This window comes from Lampris incognitus, chromosome 1 (genome assembly GCF_029633865.1).
Source record: "Lampris incognitus isolate fLamInc1 chromosome 1, fLamInc1.hap2, whole genome shotgun sequence".
Taxonomy (NCBI): Eukaryota; Metazoa; Chordata; class Actinopteri; order Lampriformes; family Lampridae; genus Lampris; species Lampris incognitus.
Window position 1 is genome coordinate 121,090,481 of NC_079211.1, and position 15,040 is coordinate 121,105,520.

Here is a 15,040-nt window from a genome sequence, read left to right on the forward strand (position 1 = left end):
GAGCGGAGGTGTCTACGGGTGGAAACCATGTGGGTAGGGGAAGGGACTGAGGGGGGTGAAGAGAGGGAGAGAGTAGGACATGAAATAGTGGTCAGAGAGCTGGAGGGGAGTAACAGAGAGATTTGAAATAGGACAGTGTCTAGTAAAGACAAGGTCCAGCTGGTTGCCGGCCTTGTGGGTAGGAGGAGAGGGTGAGAGGTGAAGGTCAAAGGAGGAGAGGAAAGAGAGAAGAGGATCTAGCTTGTTAGTGTGGATGTTGAAGTCACCGAGAAGGATAAGTGCAGAGTCATCAACAGGGAAGTTGGAGAAGTGTGTCAAGCTCCTCCAGAAACTCACCAAGGGGGCCTTGTGGGCGGTACACAACCACGATGGTGAGTTTGACTGGATAATAGACAGTAACAGCATGAAATTCAAAATTGGGAGGAGAAAATTGTGGAATGGAAACAAGAGAGTATTTCCATTTCAGGGAGATTAGCAGGCCAGTACCACCACCCCGCCTCCCAGCTCTGGGAGTGTGAGAAAAAGAGTACACATGAGACAGAGCTGCGAGTGTGGTAGTGTTTTCTGGCATGATCCAGGTCTCAGTTAGAGCAAGAAAGTTGAGGGAGAGCAAGGATGCGTAGCCTGAGATAAACTAAGCTTTCGGCACCTCAGACTGGCAATTCCAGAGCCCTCCCATCACCACTCGCTCAACGTGAGTGGAGAGAGTGGGATAGATGAGATTGGTAGGGTCACAGTGCCTAGGAGTGACCCCAACATCTATGCCAGCCCCGGGAAGAGGAAAGGACAGGAATGCGAAGGAAACACTTAGTCTATACTAGGTACACAAAATACAGATGACTGACCAGATCTAAAAAGAGCAGTCCATGCTTGACGAAGTTTTGGCTTAAAAAAGTCGTGCTTGCCTTTGTTCACTCTAGCCTTCGTTCAACCTAGGCTTGTTTGCCTGATGCTTGGAAGCAGCAGCAGTGATTTAAAGAACACTGATTGCTAATTGTCTGCCATGAGTGCAGGCCACACCCTGGCCACTTAACACCCAATTCGCCAAACAGAGACACTGAAAATAGGACTATTGCCCAGAAACTGGTCACTTATGTAAAACTCTATCAAACCTCACACAATAGTATTAAAACTGCAAACAGAAAATTACCAAGGAATATATTTATAAGCTAAAAGGATAACTAAGTCAAAACAGCTAGGCAACAAGAAATATTTAAGGACACACTAGGTGAAAAAGAGCTACAGATAGAATATGTAAACAAGACAAGTAAGTACATAGAATAAGACAGCTACAGCTAGAATGAGATCCCACTAGGAACCAGCAGCAGATGTATAGACAAAAGGACTAATACTCAAGCGGCTGGAATAAGACTAGTAGCAACTTGTTAAGCAAGAAAGACGATACTTACTCTATTCTAGATGAACCAGCAATTCAGAATCACTCCAGAAGTTAAGATGCACACTGGATTAAAACTGAATCAGGCCAGACTTATAAATCCCTGTGATTTTCTGGCCACACCCTGGCCACCTAACACCCAATTGGCCAAAGAGGTACAGTGAAAATAGGACTATTATTCAACAGGAGGATGGGTCAGATGAGGAAAGACAGTTGGAGGATGCAGATGAGTCTAGTGCAGACAGTGTAGAGCAGGTGCCTAGTAGACCCCAGAGAAGCACCTGGGGTAAAATCCCCAGTAGGTATAAGGAAGAGACAGTTAATGTGTCCAAAGATAATATGAGAGTCAGATCTGAGCCAAGGCCAAAGAGAGCTGTAAAGCAGTCAGGCTTACCTATGATGAGCTAGGTAGATCCAGCAACCCACCTCTAACCATTGTGCACAGAGGTCTTGTCATTGAGATCAAATAAACTCAGAGCAAAACAGGTCATACACTCCTAACACTCTTCACACTAAGTACTCTTTAGTTTGACCAGTTTCTTAGTGTCTTATGAGGCCATACATACGTTTAGAAGGGGGAGGGTGTAACCCGGTTATTATTTTGGTACAGTTGTACTACATTGAAATATGTATATGATTATATATGTTTTCTTATTTTACTTACTTGGTGCACGTAAGGCCAATCAGGATTAAGGGGGAAGGGTCACGGTGAAGGGAGGTTCAAGTGGTTGTGAAGAAAGAGGAGGAAGAAGAAGAGAAGGGGTGAGATGGTATATTCAATGCTGGTGAAGAGGAGATAGTTGGAAAACGTAGCAAACGTCAGTCTTATAGCTACCGAGTCAGGTGTAAGCTGTTAAGTGTGATACTGGTGGATGTAAAGTGAACTTCGGTTAGGCGTTACTGCATCACTCTCCAGTTCACCGTGACTGTCGTTAGCGAGCTAGTTAGCTAAGCTAGTTAGCTAAGCTAGCTGATGTAGTAGCCTTGTTTGCTAGTTCAGTGAACATACGCAGCTATTAAAAGAAGACTCGCATGGGATCAGACACACCAGATAAGGGTTTGAGCCACCAGGGTTTTCTCAAACTTCTTCTGGCTACGTAGGATTCTCATGTTTGAGCAAGTCACCAGTAGCAAACCTTTCATCTCATTTTCACCCGCGCCTGGACCATTCGCGTGCACCACCATTTCCGGAACATTCTGGAACTGCTATTCTCCTGAACTGAGTGAGTATGTTTGTCTGTTTAGCGCGCAAGAGTGACGTTAACATCGGTCGGACATGTGAAATCAGGCCTGCAACGAGGGTGGGTTTTTGAAGACCCCTTTATTAGTTTGATAGATGCCGGCTTTAGTTTAGTTAATGTTTAATGTGTCTGATTTGGAATACTGAAAAAGATACCTACTGTAATTTTGTATTTGAACTGTATTGAGCCTGATATAGTGAAAGTGCACTATTTATTTATTTATTTATTTGTTTTTTACAATAATTATTTCAAGTTGCAACTTTGTCTTGTTTGATTATTCGTCTAAAGGTTATTCATTTAATCGGAATTGTTATAATTAGGGAACCCAAACTAAGATGAATGTAAATTGGATTATAGTGAGAGAACCTAAGGCCCTGCCCTCTATTGTCATGGGGTAAAAGGGGCGACATGAAGTTTGGTTGAACGGTGGGTTTAGCCTAGCATAGCTGAATTGCTGGTGGTCTACAGATATCATTAGCAGTGCCTCTCAAAAGAAGGGAAATATTCCCTCTCCAAAGTTGATCATTAATACTTTGTCTTCACATTTACAAAACCAGAACATTTCCAAATTATAATTGAACTTTTAATATTTTGAATGTAGGTTGGTTAGGAAATTTTTTTTAACTCCAGGCGAACTCCAACAAATTATCGACTGAATTTGGAGGAGTTGCTACTGAGCCAAGCCAGGCTAAACTCATTATTCAATGTAGCTTCAGATTGTACACATAGATGTAAAAAGGGTATCCACAGGTTTGCCTGACTCTATTTAAATAGGACATATAGTAAAAACCCCAAAAACCCAACTATACTTTTAACTGGCATGTGCGAGCCCATCGAAACCACTTACCATCTTATCACAAATGGTTTGCTGTTTATATTACAAACAGCCAAAATGGCATCTGTAGCAAGGCTGCAGCACAGACGGTGGTCTCTGGTACAGAGAAACGGACAAAAATGCTGGTTGAGGGCACAAACACGCATTCATTAAAATTACATAAAGGAAAAAAAACACCAGATTAAAAAAAAAGTTACTTAAAATATTTAAATGGGTGGCCACAAGTAAAAGCTGTCTTGAATCAACTCAGGACAACTGCGACATCACCCCATACTGCCATGATGTCCCCCTTTTTTTTTTAACATACAGTGTTTTCTTAAGTATTGATGTATTTAAAATAGAGTTACATCCTGAATGTATGAATTCATCTGTCATGCCATAAACTCCCCGGTGTCATCATTATTTAAACAGAAGACAAAGAACACAAATAAATCATCACATCCTGTTTAGCTTGTATGTGTTAGCAGCACTTGTAGAGGAAGTAAAAAAAAAAAAGCAAGACAATAACACAAATAAAGGATGACATACGTAGGTATCTAATTCGAGTGTCTGAACGCTCATGAACACACCGAAGTGATAAATGTGCTGCTCTGTGATCCTGGGCTGAAATATTGTTGTTTTAGCAGGATCACAGTACAGCACATTTATAGCTGAATGTGAATATCAGAGCATCTGGTTGCCATATAACACATTCTGCCATATCATGTAACTTTCACATGCAAGCCAAGGGCACAAGTGACAGAAGCGAATAGGGAAGTCCCCCCCCCCCCCAACCTATTCCTGGAGCAGGCGTTAGTCAGTGCATTGCTCAAGGAAACAACAGTCAGACTGGCCTGACAGTTTCTGCTGCAAACTGAAGCAGTGACTTTAGCAATCCTTTAGTGGAGTCCCTGATGACCAGGCAACCCTGCTGACTCCGTTCAGTATGATGATCCTAGCTTGGTCCCAGCATGTTTACAGCATGTGCTGAAGGTGAATGTTTTGGGGGGGATAGGGGGAAACTGTGCCAACATGCATATCAGTGACTTCGGCTGGGTTTCGCAGCAGTAAGCTCTTAGACATGTGCTGAGATCCATTCATGTTTACTGAAAATGAAGTGTCTATTCCATAAAACCCATTAGCATCATTCTGGGGTGTCACTCACCTTTGTAGAAGACCTTTACCAGTAGACATCAGTAGCCAAAACCTTTATACATAGATCAGTGGCTAAAACTAAAACCCAGTTTCAAACTTGTGTGTGTGTGTGTGTGTGTGTGTGTGTGCGCGTGTGTGTGCGTGTGTGCACACGCAGGTGTGCGTGTGTGTTCAGCATTGGAGAATGTGTTCACACGACAGCACTGGAGACGGTTTCATTTTGAATGATCTCTGGGATTTAGTGTCATTAAACACCAGAGAAGCTACCAGTATCACTGTAAGTGTCTACACAACATCCACACTTACACACCTACACAACATGCACAGTCAAAAACACACACAGCATGCAGTCAAAAACACACACAGATGTCAACATAAATTATTGTATTTACTTGTGTGGTTTTTGAAACACAAAATGCAAATTTGTAATATTTTCTTTTTCTCTGGCCTTAAAGGCCTTACTGACACACACACACACACACACAGACACACCACAATCACTCTCGCTCCCATTCAAACCTGGAGGACAAGTTAGTCAGCAGTTGATGTGTGTCGTTGGACTGTGGAAGCGAAGCCCGTTCGTTCGACCACAGGTAACTCTGACACAGTCCACATAGAAAAAGGGGCCAGGGTCAAACCCAGATGCCTCTGAAGCAACAGTGTTAACCACAGAGTCACCATACCACCCAATACATCAGTGGATCCAGTCTGCAGATGCTGTGAACAGAGACTTTTTATTACAGTTACACAGATAGATTTTTTCCCAGCTGTTTAAATTGGTCCGGTCTTACAGAGGCAACATAAAATATTTTACATTCCATCAAGAAAACACCCTTTATCCATTAACAGTTTTATGGCCATGCCATTGCCACAACTTGGCAGGTAATGACAGACTCCCCACAATAAAAAGCTATATTGGCTTATCAACGAGGGACGGTCATGTTTTTCATAAATACTCCTGTTTAGATGATTACCTTACTATTGATGCTTGACTTCCTGTTTCATGGAAACACCATATCAAACAAACGAAAGCAGCTGCAGATTGATACCTGTGCTTTTATTTTGTTCTTTTCACTCTCTTACACTGTACACAGCATTAGCTGCACAATTTGCTTGGTTGTAATAAGACACTGTCCTCCCTCATTTACCAGAAATCAAAACTCGTAGAAAGAGGATGTAGTTCATAATATGAGTGGACATGTTTTTTTTTATCTTGCTCCCTTCTTTTTCCTTTCGATTGCAGCCTATAAAACATTGATATCACTGAACAATTAAGGATTTCAGATTGTGTCTCTGTTTTGCGGCCAATACCAAACCATCCACCACAGATCTTGAGTGACTCATCTATCAAGGCTGCCTACGCTCTTTTGAGAATCCACTCTTTGTGCGAGGTTCTTTCCCTCCTCCTCCTATCTGATCAACGCGCCTTACTTCGTCTTTTACTGTGGCTTTCCAGTGCTGAGTCAGACACAGCCCTGACTATGTGGGTGAGAAGTGTTTCAGATACAAGCATGACCAGAACCACCCTGAAATGTGTGAATGCACGATGAGTTTTTTTTTTAAACAAACACTGGTTCGTTTATGAAAATGGTCCTTGAAAAATCTTCTATTCTCTTCCACACAAACAAGTGATGTCCCTTGTGGCCAGACATCTGCATACTGCACACTCAGTTACATGTGCCTTAACAAACTACAAACTCAATCTCTCTCTCTCTCCCTCGCTCGCTCGCTCGCTCGCTCGCTCGCTCGCTCGCTCGCTCGCTCTGATGCATGGCAGCAGCTGACAGTCGGCATTAAGATCAGAGACATTGTTTGCTTTGCTTGACTTTGCAACCCATTGCTCTCCTCTGGGCACAGACCTGGCAAGGAACAGGGGGTGGATCCAATGGCTGAGAGACCGATGGATGTTTCAGCCAACAGGTATCTGTTACGCTGCTGATACCTCCATCTCTACATTTAATCCACTTCACCTCTCTGCCTCGGTTTCTGCCCTCATGCCTATTTTTACCTCCCTGTCTTTCAAATTTTTTTTCTTTGTCTTTCTCTTTCCTCTGAAATTTCTCCTTGCCTTTTTTCTGACCCCCCCCCCAAAAAATCACACTCACACAGCACACAGAAAAAGAAAGAGAGATAGTAAGAGAGAGCAAGAGAGAGAGAGATAACGAGGGAGGTGAGGCTTACATAACGCCAGCAGACAGCCATCCTGTCTGTTCACAACCATCTCTGATGTTTAACAAGTGGCTTCAAACCCCCGGGCCTGTTTTCATTGTAATTGGCAATGGCTACAAAACGGATGCCAGCGTTATGATTACAAAAATATTTCGCTACTCTCATTCAACAGAAAAGTCTAATACTTCAAATGCTTCTGCTGATGTTCAGATAACCAAGAGATTTTGCACCTGCAACAAAGAAATCACAAAGGGAGACCCGTACAACTCACGTACAACTACATAATTCATAAACGCAGTGACTTCCACTGCTTTAGCAGGACAGCAAGACTCAGGAGAGAGTGTGCATCAGCTCAAGAAATACAATCTCAAACTGGCATTATCCAACAGCATGTGAGTATTTATAACTTGCAATTTTGGGTATTCAGCTTTGCCGTAATACACGTTTCAAGGAATCCTCTTCATCAGTATCAACATTCAATGTTAACAATCACCGCAGTCAAAGGAACTGTTAGAAACAGAGATGTTTTGTTTTGTTTTTTGTTTTTTGAGAACGGTATGCAGTGAACAGAAACCTAGCCATGGGTGCTGTGAAGGGATGGGAAAAGAATCACATCTGACAGCCCCTCAGTTTAGGAGATGAAACCACCATTTACAAATTAAAGCTCTTGTCACTCAAACCAACTGCAGTTCCTCATGAACTCTCTTGAAATGGCCAAATTCTACTTTTCTTTTCAGCCTTTGCTCGAGGTGGCCGACACAGCGGGAATAAATATGTAAACAACTCAGAAAATGGCAGCAGGATTAGTTGAAGTGGATCCTCAATTCATTTTTTTTTTGCATCTACCTACTGACACCTACACACTGTTGTGTAACCATGTCATCTTGAGACTCAAGTTTAACTTGGTGAAGAGGTGCACCTTGTTCAGTTTACGCCACTAAATCCCATGTTATTCCTCCTACTATAAGTGGATGGGAGCAGAGAAGAAAAAATCCCATGTACTTAGAATGGTCTGTCTACAATCAACTCATCACACACACACACACACACACACACACACACACACACACACACACACACACACACAGAGCAAGTGAAATGCCTGCCGGCACCCGGAGCCTTGACTGGCATGTCTACAATTAGCTCTCCTGTCAGCTCCCACAGGCAGTGTGTATAACTCTAGCACTTGTCTTTCAGGCCTCTCTCACTTCTTTACACACACACACACACACACACACACACACACACACACACACACACACACACACCCAGCGGCACATCAAGTTGATTTAGGGGAGTGACAGAGATGTATGACTGGTGCAAAGCGTGCCCCGTGTTTGGGTCCCTGTCAAGAAAATGTGAAAACCCCTCTGAGAGCACCCGGAGGCTCCACGTGAGCTCAGCTCTGGAAGCGTCCCACAACTTAACTTGTTGCTTCATCCACTTTTTGGTAGCACAAGAAGAAAATCCAGACACAGGGTCCAGAACGCACCTGTTGCGTATAATTGAATGGGACATTTGGCTGAGTCAGTGGAGATGATGAATTGTATGAGCGGGGATATGTTGAGGAGACAAATACTTCCACATGACAGTGCTTTACCATCTCATCTCATCCAAGGTTGTTGTAGGGAGAGTGACACACTTTGTTCATGTTTTGGCCTGATCAGTAGATCAGGGTGAAAAAGGATGCATTCATTTTTTTTTTCAGTGTTTTCCAATAACATCCTAATTTAGAAATGGATTCAACAAATATTGCGACTTCGGCGTCAAAATCAGAGAATCTCAGAAATTTGGTCCGAGCTGGACTTTTGCAAGAGTTTAATGACAACACAATAAGTCACAGACAGGCTTTGGTTCCTTTTACTACATTGATATGGGCAGGGTGGCCTTCTTCCGTGAATGTTAATGTCTATGGAAAAGGTGCATGAAAAGAGATGTTGGAGTTAGAATGCAATTTAGTGTACTATACTTTCAGTGCACGCCAAAAAGGAAACATTTGTTACCCACCAATCTGCAAAATATGACTTGGAATAGTGCTTCATCTTCACTACAACATATAAACAGACATGCCATGTAGCCATTTGTCTTTTAACACTAAAGAGGGAAATATCTGAAGTATTTCAAGCAACGGGCATGGGCTTAAGTCCACAAATTCTGGGATGGCATCCAGTGCTTTTACCTGTGCCCCCGTCCATAGGGTTAGTGGTTGTGTCAGGAAGGGCATCCGACATAAAATTTTGCCAAATCAGTATGCGGCTTGACAAGACCATACTGGATCGGTCGAGGCCCAGGTTAACAACGGCTGCCACTGGTGCTGTGCCCTCACAGGGTACCGACTGAAACAATAAAATCCACTGTGGCGACCCCTGAAAAACACAGAACAAGCCAAAAGATTTCAAGAGGTAGGCGCTTATTACAGTAAATTACTGCAGATTCTGCAAAGTGTCACAGTGCATTTGTATTAATGACGTGGGATCATTCTTGGAGTAAGGATAAAAAAAATAATTTGGATGATTGCATGAAAATTTTTTAACTGATATCTGAGTCAAAGAAAGTTACCTGGATTGTTGAACATGCATAAAGACATAACGAGATCTGAGTATTCATAGCTAAAGTTAAATTTTCACTATAATAAAACTTTTACTAACTGCTCCGCAAATAACAGACACAGTTTGTAGGAAATCGAGTGGGTACAGAGGAGCGAAGGGCCATCTGTAAATGCCTGTCTGAACAAAATGTATCACAGAGAGTTCATAAAACTTTAGGATTTCCAGTGATAAGGGATTTGTTTCCTGGTCTTACACCTAACATTATTAGCTCACATTCAGTAAACAGTGTTCAGCATCATGCTGTGTAATAATTAGATTTTATGTAAGTGGAAAATTAATAAAACCAGATCTCCTGGCATGGAAACATCTTACAGTTTGCTGCAATCAAATGTAAGTTTTGTATATTGTTATTTTTTTGGATTTTCTCCCCTTTTTCTTCCAATTTTACTCGGCCAGCCCTGTGATGGTCTGGCGGCCTGCCCAGGGTGTCTCTCTGCCTGCTGCCCAATGACTGCTGAGATAGGCTCCAGAATCCCCACGACCCTGAGTAAGGATACGTGGTTTGGATAATGAATGAATGAATGAGTACTTGGCCAACTACCCCACTCTTCCAAGCTGCACGGTTGCTGCTCCACCCCCTCTGCCGATCCGGGGAGGGCTGCAGACTACCACATGTTTCCTCCGATGCTTGTGGAGTAGCCAGCCACTTCTTTTCACCTGACAGTGAGGAATTTCACTAGTGGGACATAGCGCATGGGGGGGATCACGCTATTCCCCCGAGTTCCCCCTCTCCCCTGAACAGGTGCCCCGACCAGCCAGAGGAGGCACTAGGGCAGCGACCAGGACACACCCATACCTGGCTTCCCACCCACAGCCTGTTTTTGGGGGGGAAAAAAGTTTGCAAGTCCATGGTGAAAACTGGGCGTTTGCTCATCAGTCATGAGACACCAGTCACAGGTGGATTTGCTGCTGAGATCAGCTCAGCAGTGCAGGAGGAGTGCTTCCTCAACTTGGAGGCTCGCATCTCCAGGGTTTGTGGTTACGATACTCCTTTCCCTCACATTTTCGAGCCCTTCTGCATCCCAGACCAGTGGAAGTGCTTTGAAGCTGTCAGAAGGATGATCAACTACTTGTTAGGGCCAACTTATGTTCCTCAACTCTGAGTCCTGAACTCTGAACTCTCCCCTCCCCTCTACATTTATCCCGTCGATGGACGGCAGCCAGGAAAAGACACTTTGTTAACCATCTAATCAGGAATCACAATCCAAATGTTTTTGTTTTTTTTATGTCCTTCTGCACTCACCAGCTATAGACTATTACCTCTGGATTAGGGAACTTTTCCTTTTTGAGGGAAAAATGGATGACCTCTTGGTCTGTTCTAGCTATTGTTGAGCTAATGCATATCATTTCCGCATAAACTAAAGCTGAAATCTCTGTTTTCATTGTTATTACAGGGGCCCTGTCAGGATAGTTTTTTAGGGAGTTGTTCCTAATCCGATGTGAGGGTCTAAGGACAGGATGTTGTGTTGCTGTAAAGCCCCCTGAGACAAATTTGTTATTTGTGATATTGGGCTATAAAATAAAATTGACTTGATGGTCAATTGTGTCTGTAGGGACACCCGACCAAGCCAGAGGTAACACGGGGATTTGAACTGGCAATCTCCATCTTGGTAGGCAACGGAATAGACCGCTACGCTACCAGGATGCGAAGTTTTGTACTCTCTAAAAGTGCAATTTACAGAAGGTAAGGCAAACTGGCTTGGTCTCAGACTGGCAGAAATGCATTGTTTAACTGAGATTGTCCATTCAGATTCTTGGATCACAGTGATCACAGAACTTTAAATTTATCCTAAGAATTAGTTATTAAACCCAAAAAACCTTCAGTTTAGGTAAAAAAAAAAAGGTTAATAAAACAGCAGAATTACATCAGTGGATGGTGTTTTGGTAGCCCGTATAAGGGTACGCTTCATGAAGGTGGAGTTACTTAACTCACCCCAAAGTGTTTCTATAAACCATAATCAAATTAAATTAAATTCAGATTTTATGTGGGCTTGGGTGCACTTGTTGGAGGTTATTATGAACATGGTGACCTTGATTCGTTTGTTAGGTATGTTTAATTGAATTTAGCATTCTTTCATAAAAGCTGCAAAACAACAAAAGGTAGGCTGTGTTCAAAGTTATCAATCGTTAGCAAACCGCTAATGTTGTAACTCATCCATTCAGGCTGTTCTTTGTCAGTTCAGTATAGATGAGTAGAGATAAAATGTGTTTTTGACTAATGAAGTTCCCAGGGGACACTCCAGGGTCTATTACAGCCAACCAACCACATGTAAGCTCAATTGAAAAGAGAGATTGATGGTTTGGGAGGAAAGAAGTTGATTGTAAGAGGGCTTGTGACGTGTCAGGGTTCATAATGTCATCTGCATTTCCCTAAAGGTGAGCAAGTAGCTTAGCTAAGAACAGGGCGAAGTCTTTGTGTGTGTTTGAAGCACAGCAGGGGTTGCAATTACAGTGATAACTTTCTCTCTGCCTTGCCAAGCTCTCCTAGCCTCAAAGAAGGCTTTGCTGAGACACACACACACACACACATGCACACGCACACACACACACACGCATGCACACACAAATAGAAAAACTCATACAAACAAAAGCAGATGTACATACATGTGTTTTCGTGCATGCAGACACGTTTGGCTTGTTGGCAGTCTGAAGACTAACATGTCTACTATGCAGGAAACAGACAGATCATATGCCTTTTTAGCACCATATACAATTACAGCACACGGGTCAAATGTTAAAATGATTTGTGTGTGTGTGTGTCTGCATGTATTTGTGTGTGTCAGTAAGGCCTTTAAGGCCAGAGAAAAAGAAAGTATTACAAATTTGCTTTTTGTGCTTCAAAAACCCCACAAGTGCATACTATAATTTGTGTTGACATCTGTGTATATGTGTTTTGTTTTATTTGGGGGGTGGATTTCCCCCCCTTTTTCTCCCCAGTTGTACCCATCCAATTACCCCGCTCTTCCGAGCTGTCCCGGTCGCTGCTCCACCCCCTCTGCCTATCCAGGGAGGGTTGCAGACTACCGCACACCTCCTCCAATACATGTGGAGTCGCCAGCCGCTTCTTTTCACCTGACACGGGACGTAGCGTGTGGGAGGATCACGCTATTCCCCCCAGTTCCCCTTCCCCCCCCGAACAGGCGCCCCGACCGATCACAGGGAGCGCTAGTGCAGCGACCAGGACACATACCCACATCTGGCTTCCCACCCGCAGATACAGCCAATTGTGTCTGTAGGGACGCCGTCTGTGTGTGTGTGTGTGTGTGTGTGTGTGTGTGTGTGTGTGTGTGTGTGCATGTTGTGTAGGTGTGTGTGTGTGTGTGTGTGTGTGTGTGTGTGTGTGCGTTTGACTGTGCATGTTGTGTAGGTGTGTAAGTGTGGAGGTTGTGTAGACACTTAAAGTGATACTGGTAGCTTCTCTGGTGTTTAATGACACTAAATCCCAGAGATCAATTCAAAATGAAACCGTCTCCAGTGCTGTCGTGTGAACACATTCTCCAATGCTGCACACACACACACACACACACACACACACACATACACACACATACTCACACACATATACACACAAAAGGTTGAAACTGACCTGTGTATAAATGTTTTAGCTACTGCTGTCGTGTCTACTGGTAAAAGTCTTCTACAACCATAATCTGCCATATCTGTTTTTTTAAGCACAGCAGCTTTACTTGTTTAAAGTCACGCTGCTTGTCTTCCTCTTTCTGCACCTATGGTGAAAACACAAAACACTAAGTGCCAGCTCATTCTTTCCCGGGCAAGTCCGACCAGCAGTGACAGATAAAATGAGCAACCACCAAAGTATTCACGATTCGGATCATTACGGATTGGCAACTGTATCAAATACGCCAGCGATGGACAGCATCAAGGATATTTACACACAAATATTCTACAGCTTTAAAAATGCAAACGTTTCTAGCAGCTGTTTGTAGCCTGGAAGTTTAGTTACACACATAAACACACTCACACGTGTGTTACAGTGTGTCTTAATGTAAGTGTGCCTCTAACCTCACACACACACACACACGAATATATTTAACCCACAGAATGGGCAGCAGAGAAACAGGACATTCAGACAGAGAAGATGCTGGCTGTGTAGTCATGGGTACAGAAGTATTTATATATATCTATAAAGTTCAGTGAGGTAATGTTTTCTAACATGGGCAATGATCCGTTATTTCAAGTTAAGTTTTAATTCATTTCCGGTGACTTCCTCTCGTAACCTGCATATTGTGCCTTGTCTTCCCAGCCTGACTTGTTTTTACACACAAAAATAAAAGTCCTTTTTTTTTATACTTCTATCGACGGCGGCTTCAAGACAGTACCTTCCCATACATTTTCACGTTCATTTGCCATATATGGAAGCAAGTTTACACTTACCAATGCTTGTTTTGCAGGGTCAACACACAAGTGGGAAATAGAAGCACTCTTAAGAGTACTTAGAGAAGCCAACGGGCAAGAACAGGATACGTGCAAAAAAACCTAAAACTAAAAATGTACAAAAACAAAAAAAGCAGCCATTGCAGACTTTGGATGTAGTTTGTTGGACATTGTGCTACAGTGGAAAATGTCTGCGCAATAGTAAGGTGACATATTGTAAACAGTGAACTGGTGCAAATGGCAGATTGTGCAGTGGGTAACAGTAACCACAGCATACCGTACTAGTAGATATAGGAGACCAAGGACACACAAGACCTTTTCCAACAGACATGCCAAAATAAATAGCCACAACTTTTTGTTTGGTGGTACGTGGCCTGCTGACAGGATAGCACCAGAATGGATCATCAAGATTTAGCAAGGCCAAACACCAATGGTAGTTAGCAGTATCACCAGAAGTCAAGTCAAGTCCATTTTATTTGTATAGCCCAATGTCACAAATTACAAAATTACTAAAATTACAAAATTACAAATTATTATACAAATTATTACAAAACTAGAGGTGTCGGCAAGTTAATCAACAATTACAATTTTCACAAGAATAGTTTTATCTCTTATGACTTTTATGGATTTGTCCATTTTTTGTGTGCATTAATCTGACTTATGTGAACTGGAGCACCTGTTCTTGACATCAGTATGTTTGTCTAACCTGTTATGCCAACCAGTTAAATGTTATTCTGCGTGTCGCATTTATCAGATTAAGCCGGTCCCTGGGCTGAGGATGAAGAGAGGAAATTGTAACCCTCTTCACTTAGGAGAGTGGTTGCTATTTATGTTGCGAAGACAACTCTGTCTCTGTACCCATGAGAGAGACCATCCCCAATATCTGCACTCAATAATGGATTCAGAATTCTATTTATATTCTCTCTCTCTCTCTCTCTCTCTCTCTCTCTCTCTCTCTCTCTCTCTCTCTCTCTCTCTCTCTCTCTCTCTCTCTCTCTGTAACCTGGCCAGCTCTCTCAAAATAATTATAGCTGCCGGCCATAATAAAAAAGGCTGTTACAGAAATAACATACAGTAGGTCTCTCTGGTCAACATACGAACATACGCAAGGAATTGACAGTGGGAGATACATGGCTGACTAGAATCATGTAGAATCACACATGGGCCAACAGAGGGGTACACAAACATCACAACATGGAAGCATAGGACCCTAAATGTAGTGGAGAAAGTAGGCTGAATGAAAAAGATATTAATGAGCTCT